Below are 13816 nucleotides of genomic sequence, written 5' to 3'. Positions count from 1 at the left end.
CCTGTATAAGCTGAGAACATACCATCCTACATTATATATGTGCTTTTTATTTCCCTCCAGTCTTAACATTTGAAAGGGTATCTGGTGAGTGACATAGAAGTGTTTTGCTATTATTATTACTACTTTCCACTTATTGCTATGAAGCTGTGTTCTATTGGTTTCTGACTAGTGTTCAATTTTATCAAAGCAGTTTTGAAACTTGAGTTTCTAGGCAAAAATATTTTCATAGGTAACCTCACTCCATTTAGTCTCTCAATGTCCTGATACTTTTCTTCTCTCTATTAAACATGAAACGAGGTGGCCCATCACTTGGACCACCTGCCTCTTAGAACGACTGTGATGGTACAGAGGCCTGGGAGTGCAATCTGTGCTTCCCATTCTATTTTGTGATCTAGATTATTAGTTAAAGTGAAGTGCAAATCTAGAACCTCACTCTCAGTAGTAGTGTCTTTCAGATTGTTTCCCATGCATTTATATTATTCGGGAACAATAATTCCCCACAGTCTCACAATGTTCCAATGGATGGGCCACCATGATTTCTGATGGCACATATTTCAATGTTTCACATTTAGATGAAAAGGGGTTTTCTAAGCTTTAATATAAATCCCTCCTGCAGCAGATGACGTTTATTCTCTCTATCAAGTCATTTAGTACAAAGACAAGTTTCCCATCCAATGTTCCTGCAATTCCCTGAGGACCATTAACTGCCCCACAATATTTTATCTCTGAGACACATAAGAAGATGGTTTTCAAAGTTTAAATCATTTTTATGACCCACCAAGTGGACAATGAGCTATTAATAACAATTTTTTAATGTATTCCATGTATCATCTTGATCAGTGTCTGTCAAAAGAAGTATGTCAGATTGGCCCACTGAAAGTTTATCTTGCCAAAGCTTTGATGATGATTAATCCACTTTGGGGGGGGGGGAGAGTTCAAAAATAATTTTTGTAGTGCTTTCCAATGTATTTTCTAGATATGGAAATTAAATTTATCCTTTAATGCTTTTCTGAATTTTCCTTTAAAACAAAATAGTATTGTCTTTATAACACTCTTATTCCTCTCAAATTCTAAAAGTAATAATAAGTGTATATGTAATAATTTCAATAAGTTGTGCAAATATGCAACTTATTTTGAAATTCATCATCAGTTAATTCCTTGTCCCTGTCAATCTCTTCATCCCCTTTTCTTTGATGTCTGTTCTGATGTCCTGATCTCCAAGGCTAAATCTAAATATGTGCATGTGTGTGTGTATATTTTCTAGCATTACCTTTCCCTTGGTTATACAATGGCATATTTCTTGACTCCTTTTGCCTTTGATTTATTTTTTCTAAATATTTATAATTTGTGATGCCTAATGAGAAGGCAGGGATTAGCATACCTTTGTGTCAGCTTCGCTTCTTCTGCCCCTGTCTACAATGATCAGTGGTAAGGCCAATAGCAGAGCCAATACTCAAAGGGCAGTAAGCAGGGATTTGCAAATACACAGGTGAGCAGAATCCCCAAAATATTTGAGGGAAGTCAATGAATGTCATGAAAAAGAGGCCTAAAACTCCACTAGCAAATGAACTTATCCTCAAGAAAAAAGAGTTAATATAGCACGAAGGAGACTTTGAAATAAGTAAAATTTGTGTCCAAGGGATTTGAGAGAACAATGTATTCCTTGAAAAAGTAACCAACAACAACAAATAAAACAGAAAATTCCCATAAAATAAATATTTAATTGATAATATCAAAAATACAACATCTAACTTGGATAGGTGAACATTGCCAATTAAGAATAATTTATTAATCCAGAATATCAGTCTAAGAACTTTGTCATGTGCAGCTTAAAGAACGAAGCTGTGGGAAGTATGAGCGCTTTGTGAGAGACATAAAGGATAGGCTCAGAAGTCCAACATCTATCTAATAGGAGATCCGGGGAGTGAACAGAGGACGTGGAGGGCAGGTGGAGCAAGTAATCAATACAATAATCAAATAAAATTTTAGCTCAAGAAAGATTCAGTTTAAGAGGAAAAAATACTTGGTTTCTCTGATTTAAGAGATCACTAGTGCAAAGCAAAAGAATTATTGAAATGTGGCATCTAGAAACATCACAGTGATAACTTCAGAGCTACCAAGAAAATTCTGTTTCCAGGAAGAAAAAAAAATCACATAAAAAAAGACATTCAGATTGATAGCAGATTTTTTATTGTCAATACCAAGTGTGAGAACACATTATAGAGGTTTGTCAAACTTCTGAGAAAAATAATATTTTGAATCTAAAATGTACTTTAAAAGCAACTGTAGACTTGTTAATACAATATCAGACAAAATGCAATTTTATTAATACATTTTTAGAATGAGAAAATAAAGTTATATTTTCCATTGATTAAAGGTACAATCAATAAAAAACTTCACTCAGCCAGCAATAAAACTTTAAGTAACACAAAATATGAGAACTATGAGGATAAATTAATAAATATTCTATCATGATCAGACTCTAGTATAATTCTCTCACAAATCAATATATCAATAGATTATGCATCAAGAGACAGTCAGTATAATGAAAAGACAGCTTTGAGCATGGGAGAAAATATTTGTAGATCATATGTCAGATAAGGGGTTAATATCCAAGACACACTAAAAAAAGCCTCATAAAATCAACAACAAAAATCAAATAACCCAATTTTTTAAATTGACAAAGAATATTTCTCAAATAAAGATATTCAAATGGTCAACAAGTTTATAAAAAAGATGCTCAACATCAGTCATCATTAGGAAAATGCAAATTAAAACAATAAGATATCACCTCACACGTATTAGAATGACTGCTATTAAAAACACACAGAAAATAATAATTGTTGATGAGGATGTGGAGAAATTCGAATCATTTTTCCTGTTGGTGGGAATGTAAATTGGCATAGCTGCTGTGGAAAATGGTATGGCAGTTCCTGAAACAAAAATAAAAATTAAAGGTAGAATTACTATATAATCTAACAATCCCACTTCTGGACACATTTCCAATTAATTGAAAGCATGACCTCAAAGACATATTCACACTCCCATGTTCCTAACAGCCTAACAGCACTATTAAAACAGCCAAGAGCTGAAGCCAACCCAAATGTCCACCTGAGGACAAACAGCTAAGCAAAATGTGATTTATACAAACACATATAATATTCAGGCCTAAAAAGGAAGAAAAATATGACATATACTACAACCTGGACAAATCTTGAGGACATTATGCAAAGTGAAATAAGCTAGACACAAAAGAATGGATACTGTAATATTCCACTTTTATGATGTACTAGAATAATCAAATTCATTGAGACACGGAGCAGAACAGTGATTGTCAGGGGCTGGGGGTGAGGAAAATGGGGAGTTAGTGTTATAAGAGGTATGAATTTTTAATTTGGGACGATGAAAACGTTCAGGAGATAGATTGTGATGGTTGCACTACAGTGTAAATGTATTTAATAACACAGAATTGTGTGCTTTAAAATGATTACAATGGTAAATTTTATTATGTGTGTTTTACCAGAATAAAAACAAATTTTTTTTAAGAAAAACACAGATAAGGTTGGGATAGTGTAGGAATAAAGAAGATTTCCTTGCTTCCCATGATATAGTCCCACTCTCTCCTGGAATTTTTGGGGGAGACACTCACAGGGGTCCTCCCCTGCATGGGCTTCGACAGCAGAGTGGAAATAACATGGGAAGTCAAAACAGACAGAAGCCGAAAATAGTGTCTTCCTAGTCCTGTGTGAGAAGGAGAAGTTCCCAAGGGTCTCAGTGGGTACCATTTTTAATTTCCTGCCTAACAATTATAACCTTTTGTTACCTTTCCAGTATATCTACTTGTGTTTATTATCTATATCTTCCCATGGACGGTAATTTCAGAACAGACACTTTACTATCTCCAGCAATTAGAACAGCGCTGCCCCTGAATATGTGTATATTGTTGGATGAATAAATATCTTGAAAATAAATCTTTGTGCATGCATACAAGTATGTCTAAAGAGCAGATTCCTGGAAATGTAACTGCTATATCAAAGGGCATATGCATTGTACAGGTTGGTAGCTGTTAGCATGGTCAGCATGTCCAGAACTGTTGGATGTGCTTGAAGTAGGCACTATCTTGAAGCGGTTCCAATGTGCAACAAGATGGAGAACTGCTGTTTTAGACCATCTGCTATGTTCCGGCTATGAAATACACTAGAGTTCATCTGGGTTTGGTTTCCACATGATTGCTCTGGCCAATTCACCCACAATTATCTACTCTAGTGATTCATGAAAGCCAGTCTTTTATTTATAAATGTTGACAATGGTATACAAGAAGCAAGGAATGATTGTTTGCAAGAACTGTGTGGCTATCTAACACTTAATTACTTAATCTTGAAATAAAGTTCATAATTGGTAGAATGTATAATGTTAAACACATGTCACCCATATTGACCTTTAATCCCTCACTTTGATATGTTTATATAAAAATTGTGCATGTAACCTAGACTGTCACAAAGAAGGGCTCTGTGGGAAATCTGCTTATATGCTTCAAAACTTGTATTTAGTTATGGACAACTGAATGCCTTTGCAAGCGTCTTGTCTTTGTACTTATTAAATGCATGACTCCAAAGAATAAAATTTTTAAATGTCTTTGTAATGAAATTTGTGAATAAATAACCAAAATGCTGTAGTGTTTTTTATTAATAAGTTTTAAGATGTATAAGAAGGGTATGGATTATGCTAGGAGAGTTAGTAAAGAAAAAGTGGACCAGATATAAAATGACAAATTGCCACAGAAAACAGCAATCCATGTATAATTTATGAAAACTGAGATTTTTCTGAAGAAGGAAGTAGAAAGAACAGACAGTGGCAATAATAAAACTAAAATATGAGGAAATGTTCCTGAGGGAAACTAGTGTGTACACACACACACACACACACACACACACAACACACACACACACACACACACACACACTTTTATACCTAAAATAAATAAATTCTGGGAAAAGTCTAGATGATAAGAAAAAGGCCCCAGAATTTTCAAGGATGCATAACAGTATCAAGTTATGAACAAAGATAAAAATCAGCCTAATCGCACAAATGTCTTCAAAAACCAAGATATAGTTATTCTGCAAACCCAGAACTTTTGGGTTTGTCATTCATGCATGTAGACAATAGATAGTCCTAGATATACAAGGGCTTAGAAAATATTTCAGGCAGGGGTTCTTTACATACACACAAATCACTTGAAGATGTACTGTAGCTGAGCAAGATTATAACAAAATTAATAATTTCAGTTTTCAACCTATAAAATTCACACTGATCACAAAGCTTGAGGGTATACAGTGATAACAGGGATGTGTTAGGAAACAAGCACTCATTTCTTCTTTGTGGGAGTGTAAATTGGTGCAACCTCTTTTAAAGGCAATTGCTAATATCCAGCAACATTGAAGTGCTTCTATCCTCTTGAAGTTATCAAACTATAGTCTTCATGGAGGAGTGGGCATAGGATTGTCATGGCAACACCCCAGAGACAACCAGGAACATAGAGGATGGGAAGTAGTGTTCATGGGGTTAAAAATGTTTGGTAAGTTTTTGAGACAATGGGAATTTCTTGACAACCATTTTGACACTGAGAATCTAAGGAGTTCTAGAAACTAACACTTATTGGGGTCAGAAAATAGTAGTGGGCTTGGCGAGTAATAAACTAAGCTTAATTGCCGCCACTTTATCTGGGAGGCCTGGAGTCAGAGAGAGGAGGTAAAGAAAGTTGTATTTAATTGGTGAGATCCTATCATACGGTATCAGAGATGGAAGAGGGCAGCCCGGCCTATACCGAGACTGTCTCCCTAACATCCATTCTCCCCCCTCCCAGCTCTACTCAGACGTGGTGATCCCATATCTCTTGTCTGGTTCAGGATCCATCTAAGCCATTGAGAACAGAGACTGATTTAAGAATGAACATGTAACCAATGAGAGAGGTTTCTGGGGGCTTCTGGGAAAAGTTTCCACTCAAGAGAAACGTCTGGGGAGATGTCCTCTCTTCCCGCTCTGGGTGTTGCTTAGTATACATGCCAGGCCAGGAACACCTGCAGCCAGTTTCTGAACCCTTGAATGACAATCAAAGGAGAGACAAGATGAAGTGTGTCTTAAAGCCTATCCTACCCTAGGACTTTAATTTAAATCAGCTACTCATTTCTCCCTCTTTTTTATAAGCTCCTGTAAGTTGAACTTTATCTCACCACAGTCCAGCCTCATAATTGATACAAAGGCTATGAACCTGGTCCTTCAGGCCACCCTCTTGGCCAAGTTCAGCCCTTATACGTGGAATTAGCGTTAGGTCAGCAGTTTATCCCCACTCACTGAAGGCCTCCTGAAAACTTACTCATGAAAAGGAAAAGCTTTTCTGACACAGTGACCCCAAATAAGAAGAGATTGAGGTGGGTTGGAAGAAACGTGATATAGGGAAGTAGCACTGCAGGTACGATATCTCCTGAATCCTTATGTCTCCTGAAGCCCAGTCCCTCTCTCAATGCCTGTAGAGAACCATAGGTATGTATTGGGTGGAGGTGGGGAGTTGCTTATATTTTTTCTAGTACCTCTGGTTTCAAGTACGTATTATTGCTGCATTCTTCATTCCCAGTGTTTCTTTTTTGCATCATGTCAGCCTCCACTGCAGGGCACTGCCCAATCCCTTCCCTCTCTAGGTTTGCAATAGCAGGCTCTGCTGCAGGTGTGAGGCACAAGGCTGCAGCGCACAGCCAACCTGACACCCCTCCCCTGACAAAGTCTCCTCTACTCCTACTGTTTATGTTTCTTAGGCTTCGGTTCTGGCTGTGCTGGGGACGCCTCAATCTTCCAGCCTTCTTCTCTCTCCCCCAGCTCATTTACCCTCTCCTCCCCCAAATCTTATTTCTTCTGAAGAACAGTTTAGCTATCCAATTGACTCATCCAGCCTATTTCAGCTACACCCAGAAAAACCTAGCAACTATCTCTTAAAATAACATTTTTGTCTTCCTTGACACATATATGAGAGTAAGAACCAAACAATTGAAATAATACAACTACCCAGACATAGGAGTTTATTTATGCAAATTACAGTCCATCCAAATAATAGAACACTAAGTAACCATTAATATGTGGTAAGCTTCCATTTCAACACGGCAGACAGCATATTCCGAGGTAAGGACAGTAAAGAAGTACAAAAAAGAGTAAGTGCATAGCAGTGGTGTGAAGCACCAGGCAGCCAGAGCCTTTCATAAATCTCAGGGGGAAGGCAGAATGGACACTGAAAAGGCTGCCTGAGGAGTCATTTTCCTCAGTCTCAAAGCCAAGGAGACGTTCCAAGCTTGGAGCCTTTAAACTAGGAAGAAGGACAAAAATCAAGATGATTAATTCAAGGGCTGTTTACATAGTATCTATACAATTAGGCCCCTCTGCACCCCTCTCCTGCCTTTCCTAGGAGGGTCTCAATGTTTGCTTCCAGGATAAAACCAAAGAACTAATATCCAAAGAAACTGACCCACTGACTTGGAAGAGAGTAGGGCCGTGGGGGGTGGAAGCACTCCAGAACAAGGCTGCCTCGATTGGCACAAAACAGGATGGAGTTGGTCTACTTGCCTGCCTGTTTTCTGAACTTACACCCTAAATAAAGCTTTCCAATGACCACTCTTTTCTCACATTCAGACTAATTTCTCCATGAATGGCAGAAACTTGTTGGTTCAACAGATCTAGATACCTACAAAGAAAATTCAGCTCAGTTACCTCCACTAAGCAAGTGTGTCTTTTTGTTCTTTGTTCATAAGCATGATGAAAAAATAAAATGACTGACTACAAAAAAAACCACAATGCTAGTGAAGGAAAGAGAAAATAACTTTCAACTTTAAAAATATTAGAGAACAAGCTGCATTTAAAAAATAAGGATGCAATGCTAAGAAAAATATGCAATAAAAAAATAGTTCTCAGAAATTAAAGATGTCATTTCGAAATAAATTCAATAGAGATACTTAAATCTTCATTCTCATCTTCTTTTTCTCTTATTAAGATTTCATTTCTTTTTCTCAATCTTTCTCTTCTTAATTTGTTTTTAGTAATATTTTCTTTGGGATGGAACACATTTAGTGGCATAAAAATGCATGTCATATTTTCCAGGGGAAAAAATTACTTTCCATTTTTGAATTCTCATACATAGTTTGAAATTTTGTTACCATTTGCAACTTATAAAAATATTTTTAAATATTGCTGTAAATTATGTATAAATATTGTTTTAGAAGGGGATTTTTTGTCATGGGAAAGTATAGCATTTTTAAATAAGAAAATATGTAAGTGTATGGAAATAAATGGTACCTTTGGTTTATGAAATTATTAATGATTTTTTACTGTTCCAAATTTTCTACAATGAAAACTCAAAGTAAGAATAAGTATTATTTGTTGAAAAAAACATAATGTTTCAAAAATAACCAAAAGTTAAAATTCATGAGACAGGTCATATCAGAAAAATTGAAACATTTTGTAATGGCCCAATGCTTCCATGCTTAACTTCTCAAAGTCTATATTATCCCTTTGGGGATTAGAGGTTGACAGATTTATTTTTATATCAACTTTCTTTTTCACTTTTCAGTGCCCTGAGTCTTGACTATCCACTGTGTTCCAGAGATTCTAGATATAAGCAATTATAGACTCCAGAAGCTTTTGCCCAGTTTAAAATCTAAATGGAGAAATGGTGAAGCTAACATGTTTTGTTCTTTGATTAATATTGAAGAGTTTTTGCCCAGATATGACTTTGTTTTTTATTTGTTCATTTTTATATTGGAAGGTGCATGATAGCATTTAGGCTTTATAATTTTGCCAGCGAAGATAATGACATAAAATGCAATTGATTGGAATATGTACTTTTGTTACCAATTAGCATCACCCATCTGGACATGGAGGGTGTATGAATCCAGTAGAAACTAAATAACCTTTAGTTGTGGAGCAGGAAATAAATTGTTAGGTATAAGATAGCAAAATAGTTCAAGCCGAAAAGGAAGCTTGAAGGGAGAAATGGAGGTGAATAGTGAAGTAATTAGTTCTGTTTATATTAGTTTTGGAGAGACCAACTGGGACTGGACCCAAAGCCACTGGTAAGATAGTTAAATTAAATTAATTGAAAACCAGGATAAAGAATGTTTTTCACAAGATACAAACAGCTTTGACTCACTCTTTTGAAATATCCTCTCCAAGCGTCACCGATTCTAATAAAAGTTGTTTGCTCCTGCATGTTAGAGGTTAAGAGGGCAAATCATTTCTTAGTTACCTTGAAATAAAATGGCTCCTGTATGACAAAGCTTGGTTTTTAAAGCCCCAACTCTGAGCAGTGTATCAGCCACACCAAAACGCAGGCCGGGCTCCAACCACCGGGAATCACCATGGGGGCAGAGGCACCTCAGTCCCAGCAATCGGTGTTATCACACAACAAGCCCTCTAGCAAAGTCCCAGCATTTAACTGAGGGCAGGGTGGCACAAAAGTTAAAAAAAAAAAAAGAGTTGGGAAAGAGAAGTAAAGAGGAGAAAGAAAGAAAAAAAATTGAAAGAAGAAATGGGGGATGATTAAATAGGGCTGCACAATGACATTTTAAACAGAGCCCAGGGCAAGGGACAGAACAGAGAGCAGCACTGCTCTCTCTCCCACCTTCCCTCAAGTACTACCCTCGGACCGGGCTCCAGGCTCTGCTTCCTGAGCTTCAGAGAGTCCTGCGCTGGCCCTCCTCCATCCTAATTGAATGGGTAGAGTGGACATGGTCACTCGGAGCCAGCGTCCCCACATTTAGAACTCATTCAGTCAGCTTCAGACCCTAGAATGCCCTATACAAATGGCCCCCAGATGCCATGTAGGCTCCCAAGGTCTACATGGGCACTTTCCCTGCCTCATCTTTTGGGAGGTGGTCTACAGCTCTGATATTTGCACTGCTAGCCATGAGGGGTGACCAAAGAACAGTCTCTTGCAGTATGGGATTGTAGCTGAGGTTTGGACACAACCTGGGTTGTCCTCATGTGTGTGTCTGAGGTCCTTCACTGTGTTGGATGGAGCTGGGAAGGGGAAAAGAAAAGGAAACAAGGTCCAGCAGTCAAGGGAAGTCTCTTCCAATCACATTTGACATAGAATGTGGGCTTCCAAAATTCTAAGTTAACATCTGACCTTCCAGGTTGTTATGAAGAAACATGTGTCAAGGTAAGAAAATAGAAACAGTTCCACTGAACATGTTGCTAACTTGATTTGAAACTATTATATATGTGATATGTGGTCTTCGAGCTACACTCTTCCTCTGGGCCTGCAAAGCCTACATAAAGGCCATAGAACAGGGGCAAGATAGACAGATAGACTTTATTTGTACACTAGAGATCCGGTGCATGAAACTTGTGCATGGGGGGTGCTCCCCCCCACCTCGCTCCCCCCTCCGTGATCTCTCATAATCCAAGACCCCTCGGGGGATGTCTGACTGCTGGTTTAGGCCCGATCCCTGCAGTCAGACATCCCTCTCATAATCCAGGACCGCTCATCCCTAACCTCTCGCTTACCTCCTGCTCAGTACGCATCATAGCGACCAGTCATTCCGGTCATTCTGCCATATTGGTCACTGAGGCTTTTATATATATAGATATGTAAATAGAGGACAATTTTTGCACACAAAAAATCCCAAGTGTCTGTAGTCTATCTCTAGACTAAACGTAAGTATTTTTAGTGTTAGAGTAAGATGCTTCCACATACAGTTGCCTGGTTTAGTAGCAAATTACTAAGTACGGGAAAGTGTGGTTTCCAGAAATGGCCATAACGATACCTCTCATTGCACATGCTTTTCCGGAATCTTGAGGTAGAGTCTATGCCTCCACCCTTGAACCTGGGTGAGCCTTTATGACCTTTTAATGATAGAGTACAGCAAGAGGAACACCAGGTGATATTTGAGATTAGAACATGAACGATAATGTAATTGCTGCTTAAGTCTCTCTAGGGACACTTCCTTTTGGAACCCACTCACCATGCTGTGAGGAAGGCAAGCACCTACCTAGAGAGGCCCAACGTAGGCATTTTTGCCCATAGTCCTAGCTGACTGGAGTTCCAGCCAGCAGCCAGCAGCCACCACTAGACATGTGAGTGAGCAAGTCTTCAGAATATCCCAGCCTCCACACATCCACTGCAGAGACTTTGCACAGATCATTGATTCCTGAGCTAAATGATTGATTGTCAATTATTGCTGTTGTTTTAAGGCACTAAGTTTGTTATGCTCAGCAATAAATGAATAGACTCCTAAGCGTGAGGAAATTATATTTTAAAATGTGTTATTGCATAACACATATCTCACTGTTAAAAATAAATTTTTAAAAAGAATAAGCTGCCCTGGCTGGTTTGGCTCAGTGGATAGAGTGTCGACCTGCATACTGAAGGGTCTCAGGTTCAATTCCTGGTCAAGGGCACATTCCTGGATTGTGGGCTCGAACCCCAGTAGTGGGTGTGTAGGAGGCAGCCGATCAATGATTCTCTCCCATCACTGATGTTTCTATCTCCCTCTCCTCCCTTTCTCTCTGAAATTAATTAAAAATACTTTTAAAAAAAAAAAAAAAAGAAGAAGCTACTTAAGCAAAAATTGAGTCATGGCTCTTTCCACATGTACAACAGGCTTAGCTCTATTTAGAAATGTTAATGTTTGAATTTAGTTAAATTTAATAAAGGATAACCTCACACTGATTAGGATGGCCAAGAAGCAGAAAATAAGCATTTTTGAAGTGAATATGTGGAGAAATTGGAATCCTGGTGGGTTGACAGTAAGGAGGTAAAATAGTGCAGCTGCTCTGGAAAAACAGTATGGTGTTTCTTCAAAAACTAAATATAAAACTACTATATGATTCAGCAATCCTTTTTCCAGGTATATATTTAAAATAATTGGAAGCCTAGTCTGAAGGAAATATATGCATACCCATGTTCATAGCAGCATTATTCACCATTGCCAAAAGATGGAAGAAACACAAGTGTCCACTGAGGATGAATGGATAAACAATAGATGGTCTAGACATGAATAGAATATTATTCACCCTTATAAAGAAAGAAAATTCTGACACATGCTACAACATGGATGAATCTTGAGAACATTATGTTAAATGAAACAAGACAATCACAAAAAGACAAACACTATCTGATTTCACTTACATAAGTTATCTAGAGTAGTCAAATGTATAGAGACAGAAGATAGAATGGTGGTTGGTAGGAACTGGGGGAGGGAGGAATGGGGAATAGTCCTTTAATGGGTATAGAGTTTCAGTTTTGCAAAATGAAAAGAGATTGGGAGATTGGTTCCCAACAATGTATGTTAAACAATACTGGTCTGTACACTTAAAAGTGGGTAAGATGGTAAATTTTATGTTATGTATTGAATCACAATTATAATTTTTAACTTAATCATATGCTTCTTTGGTCCTTGATTCCAGAGTTTCTCTCAATCTTATTCGTTCTCATATCATATAGACATAGTTAAAATTTATTATCGAATAAAATCACCAGAATAGTCTCCTAAATTTTCATAAGCAATATTGCTTATCAAATTTGGCAGTATTATTGTGAAATTTAATAATATTTAGGCCAAAAAATAGTTGGCATAATGAATAGGGAATCTGACACATTTCATTGGCCCATTAATACTAATAATGCATTCATAGACAATATATTGTGGCATGTAACATCTTTTTTAAGGCTGATGGTCAAGGCTCTGATCAGTGTTTATTTCCATCAAATTTCAATTCCTGTAGTCAATTACAATTCATTCATATTTTATATTTCAAGCTTGAAATAATACAAACTATTTGATTCTTATACATTTATGCTCTTTGATTTGACCCACTCATGGTAGACAATTACAATATTTTTAAATGTAAAACATGCTTTCTTGATCCTACACAGCAAGTAGTTTAGCTTTCTCATTTTACATTGCTGAACCAATTGAAAATATCTTCAACCTCTTTGAATTATTAATTTTAAAAAAGAAAATATTCCATCAGTATTCCTATGGGGAATTCTACTTGTAATTTTAAAAGCTTACAATTCCACTGATGGACTACTTTTTCTTTTAAATAATAATACTCAGAAGCATAGTTGATGTTTTTGAAACAAGAAAAGTCAATAAAAAGAAATCAGTAAATTGTTTTATTTTAAAAAAAAACTCATGTAAAAATATTCTAATGTATGGACTACAACTTCAAATGGCTCCAAATGCCTTTTCTTTGTTTACATTGGAAGAGAAGGTCACTCATAGAAGAGCCACCTTCTTGATGACAGCACTGAAAGGGTGTGTTTGGACCAAAATACATTGTTGTTAACTTGCTTTATACGTTAATATTTGGGTATCACACACAGAAAGAAACAAACACGAATTTTTACAAGATTCTCTTTCTAGTAGGAATAATTTCAAGTATGTCAAACAATTTTTTTAAATAATTTCAATTTCCTTATTGTTTGCAATTCTATGATCCATATGATTCATGTTTCAGAGCAGAATTGTGTTTTAAAATATGCAATTCCTGAAAACAAGTCTGATTTCAATTTTAAAATAAATCAGGTCCTTTTCTTGTGTTAGGAAACACACTATGATGAAGATACGAGTCCCAGCAATTCTTAAAATCCTATTTTTTTCCTGTCTTTCCATTTGTCACCGTCACATATATGATCCATTCCTGATTCTTTCTCATCAAACCCTCCAAAAAATCTCCTTCTCTACCTTTAGCCTTTTCTACTATATTCAATTTATCTTCTCTCTCCTAACCTTTCATGATATAAATCGACATCATATACTGCGACATCATA

Source organism: Myotis davidii, unplaced genomic scaffold (assembly GCF_000327345.1).
Source record: "Myotis davidii unplaced genomic scaffold, ASM32734v1 scaffold59, whole genome shotgun sequence".
In the NCBI taxonomy this organism is placed as follows: domain Eukaryota; kingdom Metazoa; phylum Chordata; class Mammalia; order Chiroptera; family Vespertilionidae; genus Myotis; species Myotis davidii.
This window is presented reverse-complemented; position numbering follows the sequence as displayed.